Source organism: Pristiophorus japonicus, chromosome 8 (genome assembly GCF_044704955.1).
Source record: "Pristiophorus japonicus isolate sPriJap1 chromosome 8, sPriJap1.hap1, whole genome shotgun sequence".
Taxonomy (NCBI): domain Eukaryota; kingdom Metazoa; phylum Chordata; class Chondrichthyes; family Pristiophoridae; genus Pristiophorus; species Pristiophorus japonicus.
Genome location: NC_091984.1, coordinates 227,452,537 through 227,468,026, shown reverse-complemented (window position 1 = coordinate 227,468,026; position 15,490 = coordinate 227,452,537).

Below are 15,490 nucleotides of genomic sequence, written 5' to 3'. Positions count from 1 at the left end.
GAGATTTTTGGCCCCGAATTAATATTCTTTGAAATGGTTCCTAGGAGCTTATTTATGGAGTGCAGGGTTAGTATTTTACTAACTTTGTCAACTAAGGCTTTGTGTCAGTGCCACAGGGCATGAGGTGAAAACTTCAATAAATGGTTTGTCCGCCGACATTGAAGTTACTTGGAGCTGTCGACAATTGGTCCCATTAATACCTAACTGCCCCAAAAATTAAACATCACCACTTACCTTGATCCCTGGACGCCACGACCCGGGACCCCCGATGTCCCGCCACCTTTCCCAGGCCGTACGGACGCCTGCCAGTAAGGCCACCGTACGCACCAAATATTGCAGCGTCGGCGGCAAGGGGGCGTTGCGCGCTCGATGATGTCACCACGTGGGTGGCGGCCAAACGCGCAGCAGTACGTTTTGGCGCCACCCCCACCGCTCAAATAAATTTAACGTGAGCCGAGGAACCCGGTCTCCGCCGACGGTAAGTACTTAGCCCCTCCCGTCTCCGGCGGTAACGGATGGCGTAAGGAACTGAATTTCGAGCACAGAGTGTGGGAGAAGGACGGGTGGGAATCTGAGTGAGAATTCAAGATGTGAAGGAGAATATTGCCGGCTGGCCCAGATTCAACTCAGCTGCCGTCTCCAACATTCCGATTTGCATTTCAATATTCCAGGTTCACCCATCACATTTCTCGGTAAACAAGTCATATGTTTATCTGAATTTGACTTTTAAATATTTAAATAATTCACAAATTATTCATTGCATCATTTATTTTGCTGCTGTTCTGTGAGGTGTCACTTAGCTCCGTGATTGAGAATACAAAATGCACACACACGCAGCTGGAGATGGCATATCTTTGCCCCCTATTCTATCCCGTTTTCTGGATATCACTGGCAGAGGACAAGGTCGTTGCAACAGCCGGGAATTTTAATACAAAGGTCGCCTTTATAATACCTCCGTTAGTGTATAAGACATCTCGAGGCGCTTTTCACAAATGGAAACAGACAGTGAAATAGATTCCGAGCCATTGAGGGAGACTCACTGCACTCCAACTCATTCTTTCCCGAGAAATTCAAAATAATATAACAACAACTTGCATTTCTATAGCCCCGTTGACGTAGTAAAATGTCCCAAGGCGCTTCACGGGAGCGATTATCATACAAAGTTTAACACTGAGCCACATAAGGAGATATTAGAACATGTGACCAAAAGCTTGGTCAAAGAGGAAGGTTTTAAGGAGCGTCTTAAAGGAGGAGAGAGAGGCGGAGAGGTTTAGGGAAGAAATTCCAGCGCTTGGGGTCCAGGCAGCTGAAGACACGGCCACCGATGGTGGAGCGATTATAATCGGGATTGCACAAGACGCCAGAATTGGAGGAGAACAGATATCTCAGAAGGTTAGAGGGTTGGAGGAGGTTACAGAGATGGGGAGGGGCGAGGCCATGGAGGGATTTGAAAACAAGAATGAGAATTTTAACTCCTTATCGCCTTTAGTCTTTGCTCCTCCAACCTATTGGCTTTTAAAAGACAAATGTATTGTCAGTTAACTGCTATTTCCTGACATAATGCATCTCATTTCCTCTCCTACTCTTTTAAACCTTGGCAGTGGCCTGAACTATGGTGCCTTGGCCCTTCACCTGGATTTCTCAACTCAAGTCCCCATTGGTTGCATGCTTGTCCTGGTCTGACCAAACGTGAATCTGCTTCTTTCACTCATCCAAGAAAGGCTTGAGATGAAACATCTTGCTATTGGGCACTTCACATACTTCTGGCCTCAACATTGAATTCAACAACTTTAGACCATAATCACTGTTCCCATTTTCTCAGGCAGCGGGTGTTGGTAATGATTCTGCTGTTGCCATTTACATCCTCTCTGGACCCATCTTTTGGGGCAGAATTTCCGATGTCCTGGACCTGTACGAAGTTTCTACGGACCCAGAAAGGCATCGGAAAAGCCGGTTTTCAATGCGCAATGCACATGCGTTGAAAGCTGGCTTTTCCGATCTGTAAAGCTGAAGACCCCCAGAGGCATTTCCAGGCCAATGTTTCTTTATTGTCCCATTACCCCATTCCCTTTTCCCTTGCACCATCACCCCTTTTTTCATTTAATCATCTCCTCCTCTCTACCTCCACTCGATGACAGATCTCCACCCCACCCCCGCACTATTTCCCCTGGCTCTGTACTTGTTAAATCTCCAACTTCTTCCAGTTCTGACGAAGGGTCACCAACCTGAAACGTTAACTCTGTTTCTCTCTCCACAGATGCTGCCTGACCTGCTGAGTGTTCCCAGCAAGGCATACAAATTGGCCAGAAATAGCAGCGAACCCGGGGACTGGGAGAAATTTAGAGCTCAGCAGAGGAGGACAAAGGATTTGATTAGGGCAGGGAAAATAGAGTACGTGAGGAAGCTTGCAGGGAACATTAAGACGGACTGCAAAAACTTCTATAGATATGTAAAGAGAAAAAGGTTAGTCAAGACAAACGTAGGTCCCCTGCAGTCAGAAGCAGGGGAAGTCATAACGGGGAACAAAGAAATGGCAGACCAATTGAACAAGTACTTTGGTTCGGTATTCACTAAGGAGGACACAAACAACCTTCCAGATATAAAAGGGGTCAGAGGGTCTAGTAAGAAGGAGGAACTGAGGGAAATCCTTATTAGTCGGGAAATTGTGTTGGGGAAATTGATGGGATTGAAGGCCGATAAATCCCCAGGGCCTGATGGACTGCATCCCAGAGTACTTAAGGAGGTGGCCTTGGAAATAGCGGATGCATTGACAGTCATTTTCCAACATTCCATAGACTCTGGATCGGTTCCTATGGAGTGGAGGGTAACCAATGCAACCCCACTTTTTAAAAAAGGAGGGAGAGAGAAAACAGGTAATTATAGACCGGTCAGCCTGACATCGGTAGTGGGTAAAATGATGGAATCAATTATTAAGGATGTCATAGCAGCGCATTTGGAAAGAGGTGACATGATAGGTCCAAGTCAGCATGGATTTGTGAAAGGGAAATCATGCTTGACAAATCTTCTGGAATTTTTTGAGGATGTTTCCAGTCGAGTGGACAAGGGAGAACCAGTTGATGTGGTGTATTTGGACTTTCAGGAGGCTTTTGACAAGGTCCCACACAAGAGATTAATGTGCAAAGTTAAAGCACATGGGATTGGGGGTAGTGTGCTGACATGGATTGAGAACTGGTTGGCAGACAGGAAGCAAAGAGTAGGAGTAAATGGGTACTTTTCAGAATGGCAGGCAGTGACTAGTGGGGTACCGCAAGGTTCTGTGCTGGGGCCCCAGCTGTTTACATTGTACATTAACGATTTAGACGAGGGGATTAAATGTAGTATCTCCAAATTTGCGGATGACACTAAGTTGGGTGGCAGTGTGAGCTGCGAGGAGGATGCTATGAGGCTGCAGAGTGACTTGGATAGGTTAGGTGAGTGGGCAAATGCATGGCAGATGAAGTATAATGTGGATAAATGTGAGATTATCAACTTTGGTGGTAAAAACAGAGAGACAGACTATTATCTGAATGGTGACAGATTAGGAAAAGGGGAGGACAACGAGACCTGGGTGTCATGGTACATCAGTCATTGAAGGTTGGCATGCAGGTACAGCAGGCGGTTAAGAAAGCAAATGGCATGTTGGCCTTCATAGCGAGGGGATTTGAGTACAGGAGCAGGGAGGTGTTGCTACAGTTGTACAGGGCCTTGGTGAGGCCACACCTGGAGTATTGTGTACAGTTTTGGTTTCCTAATCTGAGGAAGGACATTCTTGCTATTGAGGGAGTGCAGCAAAGGTTCACCAGACTGATTCCCGGGATGGCTGGACTGACACATCAAGAAAGACTGGATCAACTGGACTTGTATTCACTGGAGTTCAGAAGAATGAGAGGGGATCTCATATAAACGTTTAAAATTCTGACGGGTTTAGACAGGTTAGATGAAGGAAGAATGTTCCCAATGTTGGGGAAGTCCAGAACCAGGGGTCACAGTCTAAGGATAAGGGGTAAGCCATTTAGGACCGAGATGAGGAGAAACTTCTTCACCCAGAGAGTGGTGAACCTGTGGAATTGTCTACCACAGAAAGTTGTTGAGGCCAATTCACTAAATATATTCAAAAAGGAGTTAGATGTAGTCCTTACTACTAGGGGGATCAAGGGGTATGGCGAGAAAGCAGGAATGGGGTACTGAAGTTGCATGTTCAGCCATCAACTCATTGAATGGTGGTGCAGGCTAGAAGGGCCGAATGGCCTACTCCTGCATCTATTTTCTATGTTTCTATGTTTCTATGAGGAGAAACTTCTTCACCCAGAGAATGGTGAATCTGTGGAATTGTCTACCACAGAAAGTTGTTGAGGCCAATTCACTAAATATATTCAAAAAGGAGTTCGATGTAGTCCTTACTACTAGGGGGATCAAGGGGTATGGCGAGAAAGCAGGAATGGGGTACTGAAGTTGCATGATCAGCCATGAGCTTATTGAATGGCGGTGCAGGCTCGAAGGGCCGAATGGCCTGCTCCTGCACCTATTTTCTATGTTTCTATGTTTCTATGTTTCCCTGTTTATTTCAGATTTCCAGTATCCGCAGCATTTTACTTTTAATTCGCTGCTGCTTCTCTGTCAGGAACGTCGACCTTGAAGAGGTTCTGCTCTTCTTTCCAATGAGATTTTCGTTTGTCTCTTTTCGCCGGTTCACCTTCATTGCGATCAGCTTCCCTTCTCGTGTTTGATCGCGCGCTTTCCGAAACTCACCTTCACAGCCACGTCTCCTTTCTCAGCAACTGTCTTCAACACCGACCCAGTCCTGATGACCATTCTGATGAAAGATCATCGACCTGAAACATTGGCCTCGAAATTCGGGTCACTTGCGCCTCGCGTGAGCGCCCCCTAATGACCTTTCGCCCAGGCACGGTGCCGCTAACGACTCCCGCTAAATTTCGCGGGAGTTTAGCAACGGAGGTAACCCGTAGTGGCCCCGCTCCGCTGCATCGCAGATGATGACATCATCACCGTGCGCAGCACCCCGTTTTCGCCCCGGAACAAAAATTGCGGCGCGCCCCCCGCCCCCGCCCGCCGAAGCAGCATGGGGGCAATGCCAACGACAGTTTCAGGGGACGTGAACCGAGCTACAGGCCGCTCGCGGGGCGCTCGTTAAAGGGGAGGTTACGGCCATGTTAAAATGAAACGTGCTGCTTTTCTTCGGCGCCCCGTTGGCGCACGATCGCGGGGTCCGTTCCACGATCGGTCAGCCCGGCACTCTGCTTGAGGGCCGGGCTGTTGGCAAGGCAGCCCTGCTCCCCGGTCGTCCAGGGAGGCTTGTTTCTTAACTGCAGAGCTTGCAGCTTGGCCCCTTCCCTTTAATGGAGGGGAGAGCCCCTCCTACGCGGTCCCGTGCGTAGCGCTGTGACCCGCTCTCGACCCGTCTGCAGCACTACCACCCCGGAAAGGAAGTAGAGCACGTTTTATTGCGCCCCATTTCCTTTCGGGCCTGGCGCAGAATGTCCCGCCTCCCGGATGTTACCCCCCCCCCAAACAGGGTGCGATGGAATTTCTCCCCCATTAACTCTGTTTCTATCGCCCCAGAGGTTGCCTGTCACCGCTGAGGGCTCACAGCATTTGTTCATTGTATCTGAGATTGTCGTGTGTGTGTTTATCTCCAAAATTGGACCGCCATAATTGGTCTCTGGTTTGATACTTGACAAATTGGGCTGTTTCCAGCCGCCTGGGATCTGATTGTCCCCTCACCATTAGTGGATAGAACATTGCGTTAATAGTATTTAATGAGATGAGCAGCTGCAGGCTTTTATCAGTGCTCCAATGACAAACGGATGATTTTGCATAAGAACATTAGAAATAGGAGCAGGAATCGGCCATTTGGCCCCTCGAGCCCGCTCCGCCATTCAATAAGATCATGGCTGATCTGATCCTGGCCTCAATCCACTTCCCCGCCCGTTCCCCACAACCCTTGACTCCCTTATCATTTAAAAATCTGTCTATCTCCACCTTAAATATATTCAATGTCCCAGCCTCCACAGCTCTCTGGGGCAGAGAATTACAAAGATTCATGATCCTCTGAGAGAAGAAATCCCTCCTCATTTCCGTTTTAAATGGGCGACCCCTAATTCTGATTTTATGCCCCCTAGTTCTAGATTTCCCCCACAAGGGAAACATCCTCTCTGCATCTGCCCTGTCAAGCCCCCTCAGAATCTTGTATGTTTCAACAAGATCACCTCTCATTCATCTAAACTTCAATGAGTACAGGCCCAACCCGCTCAACCTTTCTTCATTTAAACACAACCTCCACCCACTGTTCACTGGACCAACATAGTCCCCAGTGTGTAACTGAGCAACACAGTCTGTGCTGTGACAGTTGATCTCCGCCATATCAACAAGTGAAACGCTACAATAAAAGTATTGTTATATTTCATGAAGGCACTGACTCTGTGGCTGCTGTACCTTATTCATGCGTGAGCCTAGACAGTGAGCGTCTGCTGGCTATTTGACCAGCAGAGGCATCGCTGCTGAGCCTGGTCCTCTCCTCGCTCACTTCCCAACACAAGAATGTGATCAGAACCCTGACATTAGTTCCCTCTTCCTTTCATTAGGTTGCGCTGAGGCCTATTATAAAAGAAAGAACTTGCATTTATATAGCGCCTTTTATGACCTCAAGGCATCCCGACGTGGTTTACAGCCAATGAAATACTTTTGGAAGCGTAGTCACTGTTGTAAAGTAGAAAATGCAGCAGCCGACTTGCGCACAGCAAGCTCCCACAAACAGCAATGGGATAATGACCTGACCACCTGTTTTAGGGATGCTGGCTGATGGATAAATATTGGCCAGCACACTGGAGATAACTCCCCTGCTCTTCTTCGAAATAGTGCCATGGGATCTTTTACATCCACGTGAGAGAGCAGGTGGAGCCTCAGTTTAACATCTCATCTGAAAGACAGCATAGCATTCCCTCAGCACTGCACTTGGGAGTGTCAGTTCTGCGCTCAAGTCTCTGGACTTGAGTCCACAACCTTCAGATTCAGAGGTGAGAGTGCTACCCACTGAGCTACTGGCTGAGACCTATGATGACCACATTGTCTTTCAGAGTGCGTCTGGTTTGCATCTCTCGTGGGCTTGTGAGGCCAATCTGTCAGCAACGTCATGGCCAGCGTTAATGGGCAGGGACTGAACAAGTGACCTCCCGTATGTGTTCGACTATCTGAGGTTTATTCCTGTGTGGCTGCCCAGCCTTGGGTTGCTTCAAGCCCTTTGCCTTGTATCAAGGCATCACAGTGGTCACCTTCCTTGGAGCCCATACCTGATCTTCAATCTTCAGATGCTGTTTAGATTATTATTGAGGCTTAGGATACTTTGGCCTTGGACATGGAGCGATATTAAGATCCAATTTTAAGCAACAAGTTGACCTAAAAGTGGTTCCCTTCCCAACAAATAGTCAATAGAGATGGCAAGTTCTTTCTCACAGAGACACAAACAGTAGAAAGGTTTCTTAGTCATAAGAGCATAAGAACATAAGGAATAGGAGCAGGAGTAGGCCATACGGCCCCTCGAGCCTGCTTCGCCATTTAATACGATCATGGCTGAGCCGGACTATTCGAACAGATTTTGGGGGCGAAATTGCCCTGCGCCCAATTGGGAGGCGGTATCCTGCTGCGGCCGGGACTTTCTGTGCTTACCGCCCCTCAAAGGAAATGGAGCACAATCTCGGCATGTCCACTTCCTGTCGGGGCGGGACCAGCGGTGCTAACGGGCCACGAAAGGGGGCGCTACGCAAACGCTCCGCGTTGCGCAGAAGCGCTTCAACGCCCTTCCCCTTTGCTTAAGTGCACTCCGCAAAGCCTCTGATGAATCCCCACTGGGCCACCGGGGCAGCCTGGTACCCGGGGCTGCAACCCAACACCCGAAACGGAGTGTCGCGCTGCACCATGGCGGCCCGGACCCACGCTAGGGAGCCACTGTGGGAGCCGACCGTAGAGCCGGCGACAGTTTAACGATGGTGGCTCTCCCCCTTTAACTTGCGCCCCGCGAGCGGCGGTCGGCCAGCTTCGCGGCCCGTGAAGCTGCCGTTGACACCGGCTCGCACCAACCTCGTGGGGCGTGGGGCCATTATCCCCTGCGTGGCGGAAAGGGGTCGGCGCGCACGGCGATTACATCATCGGCAGCTGTGCGGCGGCCCCAGGGCAATTTCCCGGGAGCTGGTAGCGCCCCCATCTGGGCGAAAAGTGTCTTGCGCCCCCCCCGTTAGCGCCCCCCGGAGGCATTAACGTGTCTCTGACAAAGGGGCAACTTCCCCCCCCAGCCCCCCACACACTCCCCACCGCCCCTTGTACCTCGGTATTGGAAAGCTTTCTGTGATCTCTGCGGGGGTTGTGAGAGAAGCTTTTAAAAGTCAGAACACAGATATCAAGAGGGGTTGAGCAAGAGAAGGCTGCAGATGGAGCAGACAGAATAGGTTGTGCTTTACATTGAGTTAAGTGGCCCACCGCACTAACGTACATGTGTGTTTCAGATCTATTTTTGTAACTTCTGTTCATGGGCCAACTGTCTCTCATTAGTCTCATAGTTCCGTGTGGTTTACCTACTGTGAAAGAGAGCAGCCTATCACTGGAATCAAGCTGCTCCAGTTTTGACTCGGTTCACCTTCAGAGAGATTGAAGGAGCGCACATGCATATATGGGCCAGAATTTCCTCAATCCGACCAACGGCGGTTTCTGCCCTGATCTTGCCGATGGCAACATTTCCTGTGAATCACATTAGCATCGGCTGGAAAGTGAAAAAAACTGCCGAAAATGCGCGTAAATCAGTGTAAACAAGCAGGGCCTGAGGAAAGTGCAGAACATTTGCCATCTTCCTTCTTTAAGTCTCACTTCCTCTTTGTTATGTATGCAATAAAGGTCCAAACTGAGTACTGTTTAACTGAAGAAGGTACACCCTTGGCTCTGCTTTATTACGGCCCAAAGTGCCTGACTCACAAAATGGCTGGCCTTTTATACCAGAGCAGCACCATGTGCGCGCTGCTCAGTGGCCTCCAACAATGACACCATCTAGTGGCTACAAACAGCATGTACATACATGACCAACTTACTGATGTTATCTTCTGAATTCACGACCCCCGAGGCCTGTGGATGCTCAGTCGATTGGTATATCCGAGACAGGGTTCGATAGATCTTTGAGCACTAAGGGAATCAATAGATATGGAGATCGGGCAGGAAAGTGGAGTTGAGGTCGAAGATCAGCCATGATCTTATTGAATGGCGGAGCAGGCTCGTGAGGCCGTGTGATCTATTCCTGCTCCTATTTCTGATGTTCTTAAATTTTGATCCATCAAATTATCATTTATCCACATGTGTCAGATGTGGCTCAGCGGGTAGCCCATTCGCCTCTGAGTCTGAAGGTCGTGTGGTTCCAGTCCCACTCCAGAGACACGGACACAAAAATCTAGGTGGACACTCCAGTGCAGTGCTGAGAAAGTGCCGCACTGTCAGAGGTGCCACCTTTGGGATGAGACCTAGGGCTGGATTTTTGGCTTTTGCGGCTTTTTGGCGAAAATGGTGGCAATACGTGAAACTAACTGTTTCCGCTGTGCTACCATTTTTAGGCCGAACTTTCGGCCTTTACGCCTGTACCAGGGGGTAAGGGAGGCGTTGCACAAGCATTCGCGACACAAAAACGCGAGTTTCGCCAAATTTAGTCCGGGGGGGCCGGAGCGCTGCAAGAGAGGCCTTGGGAGGGGGGAAAACATTCCGAAAACATTTACAAGACTCTTAACTATCTAATTGCTGCAAAAAAAAATGTCATACTTACCGCTGCTGTCAGGGCTGCACCAACAGATTTGACCTGTTGCTATTCTGGGCGCAACGTACGGGTTGGAACAGAGCTGAAACTCGGACACAATCGCAATCCGAGTCGTTGCACATCGGCACACCTCTCCCCGGCGGTACTTGGAAGCGCCGCCGCAAACAGGTGCCCGCGGATCCCGCCCGGGCTTTGCGAACGGGTTTTCGCCGCGGAGGCTCAAATCGCCGCGAAAACCGGCTCGCAAACCTCTCGAAAATCCATCCCGTTAAACCGAGGCCCCGTCTGCTTTCTCAGGTGGGCGTAAGAGATCCCCTGACACTATTTTCGACGAAGAGCAGGTGAGTTATCCCCGGTGTCCTGGGCCAATATTTATCACCTTAATCAACATCACAAAAACAGATTATCTGATCATTATCACACATTGCTGTTTGTGGGAGCTTGCTGTGCACAAATTGGCTGCCGCGTTTCCCACATTACAACAGTGACTGCACTTCAAAAGGGCTTCATTGGCTGTAAAGCGCTTTGGAACGTCCAGCGGTCGTGACAGGCGCGATATAAATGCAAGTCTTCATTTTTTTCCACTTATCTTTCTTTTACACGGTAATTGCAACAAAATACAGGCCGTGCTCAGTTCAAAAGGCGCACATCTCCCATAAGATAGGTGTGCCGTGTCTGCCAATATTCGTCACCACGCTGTGTGGCTTTTTTGTAGTACTGGAAGAGATACTTAAGTATCTGGGTTAAATATAGACGAGCTGATGGAGGTACTTAACCCGCTGTCTTGTATTTCAGTTGTCATGTTATCCTCAATTCCCTGCTACGCTGCAGATGGCGTCCATTATTACTATTCAATCATACCTGCTGTTCGCTTGAAGTAATTCTCTTGCAAAGTCGACTGTTTCCCTGTAGTGCCCAGCGCAGGCACTGACAGCTGAACAGCATCGAGCTCACACTTCACAGCAGACAGTCACATTTCCGCTGTCACAGCTAAATCACTGCCAGGCTCCCGGTGTGGATTCTGGGGGGGGGGGGGGGGGGGGGCGGGGAGGTGAGGCGGGGAGGCACCAGTGACAAAAGACACTCGGGTTAAAGGAACGTCGGAACAGGAGCAGACCGTTCAGCCCCTTGATGCCTGTTCCGCCATTCAATTAGATCGGGGCTGCTCCGTACCTTAACTCCATCTATCCGCCTTGGCTCTGTATACCTTAAATGTCCTTCCCTACAGTGTCAGTTGTTACGACAGTGACTACACTTCAAAAAGTACGTCATTGGCTGTAAAGCGCTTTGAGGCGTCTGTTGATCATCAAAGTGCACTATATAAATGCACGCCATTCCTTTCCTTCCTTTCAATGGGTAGCATACCTGCCTCAGGTTGTGAGTTCAAATCCCACGGCCAGGACTTGAGCACAAAGATCTAGACTGACACTCCCAGTGCAGTGCTGAGGGAGTGCTGCACTGTCGGAGGTGCCGTCTTTCGGATGAGATGTTAAACCGGTGCCCCGCCTGCCCTCTCAAGTGGACGTAAAAGATCCCATGGCACTATTGCGAAGAAGAGCAGGGGAGTTCTCCCCGGTGTCCTGGCCAATATTTATCCCTCAATCAACATAACAAAAACAGATTATCTGGTCATGATCACATTGCTGCTTGTGGGAGCTTGCTGTGCGCAAATTGGCTGCCGTGTATCCCACAACAGTGACTGCACTCTAAAAAGTACTTCATTGGCTGTAAAGTGCTTTGAGACGTCCGGTGGTTGTTCAAGGCGCTATATAAAGGTAAGTTTTTCTTTCTAACAATAATCTTGATCAATCTCAGTTTTGACATTTCCAGCTGACCCTTTAACTGACCCAACAGATATTGGGGGCGAGATAGTTCCAGATTCCCATCATCCTTTATGTAAAGAAGTGCTTCCTGATATCATCCCTGAATAGCCTAGCTCCAATTTTAAGGTCATGCCCCCTTGTTCTGGGCTTGCCCCACCAGAGGAAATAGTTCCCTCTATCTACCCTATCAACTCCTTGTTTGGTGTCGTGCTGCAGATGCAAAGAGGTTGTGAAGAGGAATCTGATGGTTCTCTGTTTAAACCTATGACCAGCAGTAAAGAAAGTAATTGCATTTATATATCGACTTTCACGGCCTCACGGCGACATAATATCAATGGTTACGAACACTGCTATGGAAATAAAAATCACATTACTAGAGGGTGTCAAGTCACAGGTCATAGGTCACAGGTCATGTTGCATTACGTCCTTTCGGAGGTTTTCAGACAGGTGTCCGCAGGAGTGTAGTGTTTGCAGGGGCTCCTCCCACTCGGAAAAGAATGGAACGTACTGCCCAAAAGAAAGACTTGCATTTATATAGCGCCTTTCACGACCCCAGGACGACCCAAAGCACTTTACAGCCAATGAAGTGCTTTTGAAGTGTGGTCACTGTTGTAATGCAGGAAACACAGCAGCCAATTTGCGCACAGCAAACGGCACTGCGAGAATGACCAGATAATCTCCTTTTGTGATGTTGGTTCAGGGATAAATATTGGCCAGGAACTGGAAGGAAAGGACCAATGCACATTATCTCGCCATTTTGTAATGTATTGCGTTTTTCTTTTTCAGCACATTGTGGGGTTTTAGTTGGAGCCAGTTTATTTGACCTCTCCGACATGGCCTCCCCCCCCCCCCACCCCGGGAAGCAGTAGGCGCACAGTGGTCTGGCTCTCCCGGGAGCTGATGGAACGGCGCTTGTTGTAATGGGCCAGGCGGGAAGCTTCACCTGCGATGCGCTCGGGAATATCGTTCACAAAGGAGTTTGTGATGCTCACGGCCTTGGAGGAGGTGCCAGTGCCCAGTAGTGAACGTGCTTTATCGCTTTGCAGATGTAGATGGAGTAACACTCCTTCCTCGACCTTCTCCGCTTCTTGCCATCCTTTGCTAGGATTTTCCTCATGGCTTTCTTGGCGCCCTTCTTGGTCCGGCTCCGCCACAGTCGCTTTCAGAGTTGATTCAGGCTATTTCCAAATTTTCACCTGATAGTGGGCAACAGGGTACAGTAGCATATTGGTTATGTTACTGGACCAGTAATCCAGACTAATGATCTGGAGACATGGGTTCAAATCCCACCACGGCAGCTGGGGAATTTGAATACAATTGATTAAATAAAAAGCGAGCTTCAGTAATGGTGACCGAGAAATTGCCGGATTGTTGTAACATCTGCTTCACTAATGTCCTTCACGGAAGGAAATCTGCCGTGTTCACCTGGACTGTCCTATATGTGACTCCAGACCCACAGCAATGTGGTGGATTCTTAACTGCCCTCTGCAATGGCCGAGCAAGGCACTCAGTTGTAACAAACTGCCACAACAAAGTCACTTTCACCACACGGACTGCAGCGGTTCAAGAAGGCGGCTCACCGCCACCTTCTCAAGAGCAATTAGGGATGGGCAATATAATGCCGACCTTGCCAGCGACGCCCACGCAGTCTGCGTGGCCCCCGGCCTGCGAGCCCCACCGGAGCAGGCCGGGGAACAGAAGGAGCAGCGTGGCGGTATACCGCTCCAGGGAGCAGCACGTGCTGGAGCAGGAGAGCAACGGTAGCGAAGAGTGACATCACCAAGGTCCAGGTCGGTGAATGGAGCGTGAGCAGGTATTGAAGGAGCGGCGAGAGATTGTAGAGGGACATGATCGGGGCCCAGGAGAGGCGTGAGTTCGGGGTCCAGAAGAGGCGAGGGCCCAGGGGCAGCACGGGCCCAGCCCACACTGCGATATGTGTGCGCACTAGTCCCGTGCAGCAGAGCTGGTCTCCAGTCATCTTGGTTAATCCTTGCCACTGGACCAAGACCCAGCTCTGTCAAGCCCGTGTGGTGGCTGGTGTGCAACGGCCACCCCACGTTAAAAAAATCCAAACAGAGCCATCTTCTGCCCTTCAAGATTTCGGACCTGGAATTTTAGGTCCATCATTGAAACACCTGTGAACTTTTTGATGTGGAAGCAAGTCATCCTCGGTTCGAGGGACCACCTATGATGATGATGATAACCATGAACTAATTTTTTTTTAATCAAAATTTGAGAAAGTTTGCATGTACCATCACTGTCAGCTCTCTCTGCACACCCAAATGTATAATGAACAAATTGTAATCAAATAGGCACAATGGAAAAGGCATTGACTGCCCTTTCCTCTCTGGGACCTGGGTGAGATTCAAGTCCAGACTATTAGGACTCCTCTCTGTCTGCCTGCTGAGGCTCCAACACGCAATGAGTTTCACAATTCACTTCCTACTGCCTGAAGTACAACACGACTGGGCATTGTAATGTATGCACCTGTGAGTGGCTAGGTCTGCACAGAGTTTGTGGAGCTGTAGCCTGGAGGAGTCCGTGTTCCATGCGATGTTGCAGCCCCTCTTCTGATATTTCAAGGGGCTGCTCCTCGATTTTTGACTGCTCTTCAGTCCCACGCTCCTGATCTTTGGGCACCCAGTGCAGAGGAGAGCGGGCAGGTCGGAGGGCCTGCTGGTAGGACTGCTCCTGGGACTGGCCAAGGTGGCCATTAACTGGTCCAGGCAGCGGGCGGTCAAGGGGGATGTTCAGCCCGACTGCCGGCCTCTCTTCCGCGGTTACATCCAAGCCAGGGTGCCCCTGGAGATGGAGCACGCGGTGTCCACCGGTAATCTCACGGCCTTCCGCGAGAGTTGGGCACCGGAGGGACTGGAGTGCAACATCTCCCCTGGGAACAGAATTTTAATTTGATTGGCAAAGTTCTCAGTTAATGTCTAAATTTATGGGTTCTCGTTTGATTGGCAAAGGTCTCAGTTAATTTCTAAATATATAGGTTCTAGTGCCCTTGCCAAAAGGGGGCACTTGATTTAAAGCTTAGTTTAAATAGTTGTAGAGCTGTTGCATTGTCATGTGATGTTTACAAGACTCAATAAAAAACAGTCAGTTGGGTCTAGGTCATCCACAACGAGGTATGCAGTTGTGAGCCTAATGGATGAACTGGTAATGTGTAGTGTGATTGTTAAACCTTTGTTAATAAACCAACTGGTTCTTAATAGCAATGTGTTGCTATGAATTCTTACGCAAAGGACCCATGAAGCAAATACATTAGAGGCATCTAGTGCAAGCTTTCACTCTATTGATTGCCCTTAAACAGGCCGTAAGAAGGAAATACTGGTGCAGTACGTATGCACTTTTGGAGCTCGGTTAAAGATACATTATTAGGACAGAGTAAGGGATATGTGGCTATGGTTTACTTGACCCACAGGTAATCAGGAAGGCAAATGGAATGTTGGCCTTTATTGCAACGGGGATAGAGTATAAAAGCAGAGAAGTCCTGCTACAACTGTATTGGTGAGGCCACACCTGGAGTACTGCATACAGTTTTGGTCTCCGTATTTAAGGAAGGATATACTTGCATTGGAGGCAGATCAGAGAAGGTTCACTAGGTTGATTCCGGAGATGAGGGGGTTGACTTATGAGGATAGGTTGAGTAAGTTGGGCCTATACACATTGGAGTTCAGAAGAATGAGAGGTGATCTTATTGAAACTTATAAGATAATGAGGGAGCTCGACAAGGTGGATGCAGAGAGGATATTTCCACTCATAGGGGAAATTAAAACTAGGGGACATAGAATAAGGGGCCGCCCATTTAAAACTGAGGTGAGGAGAAATTTCTTCTCAGAGGGTTGTAAATCTGTGGAAT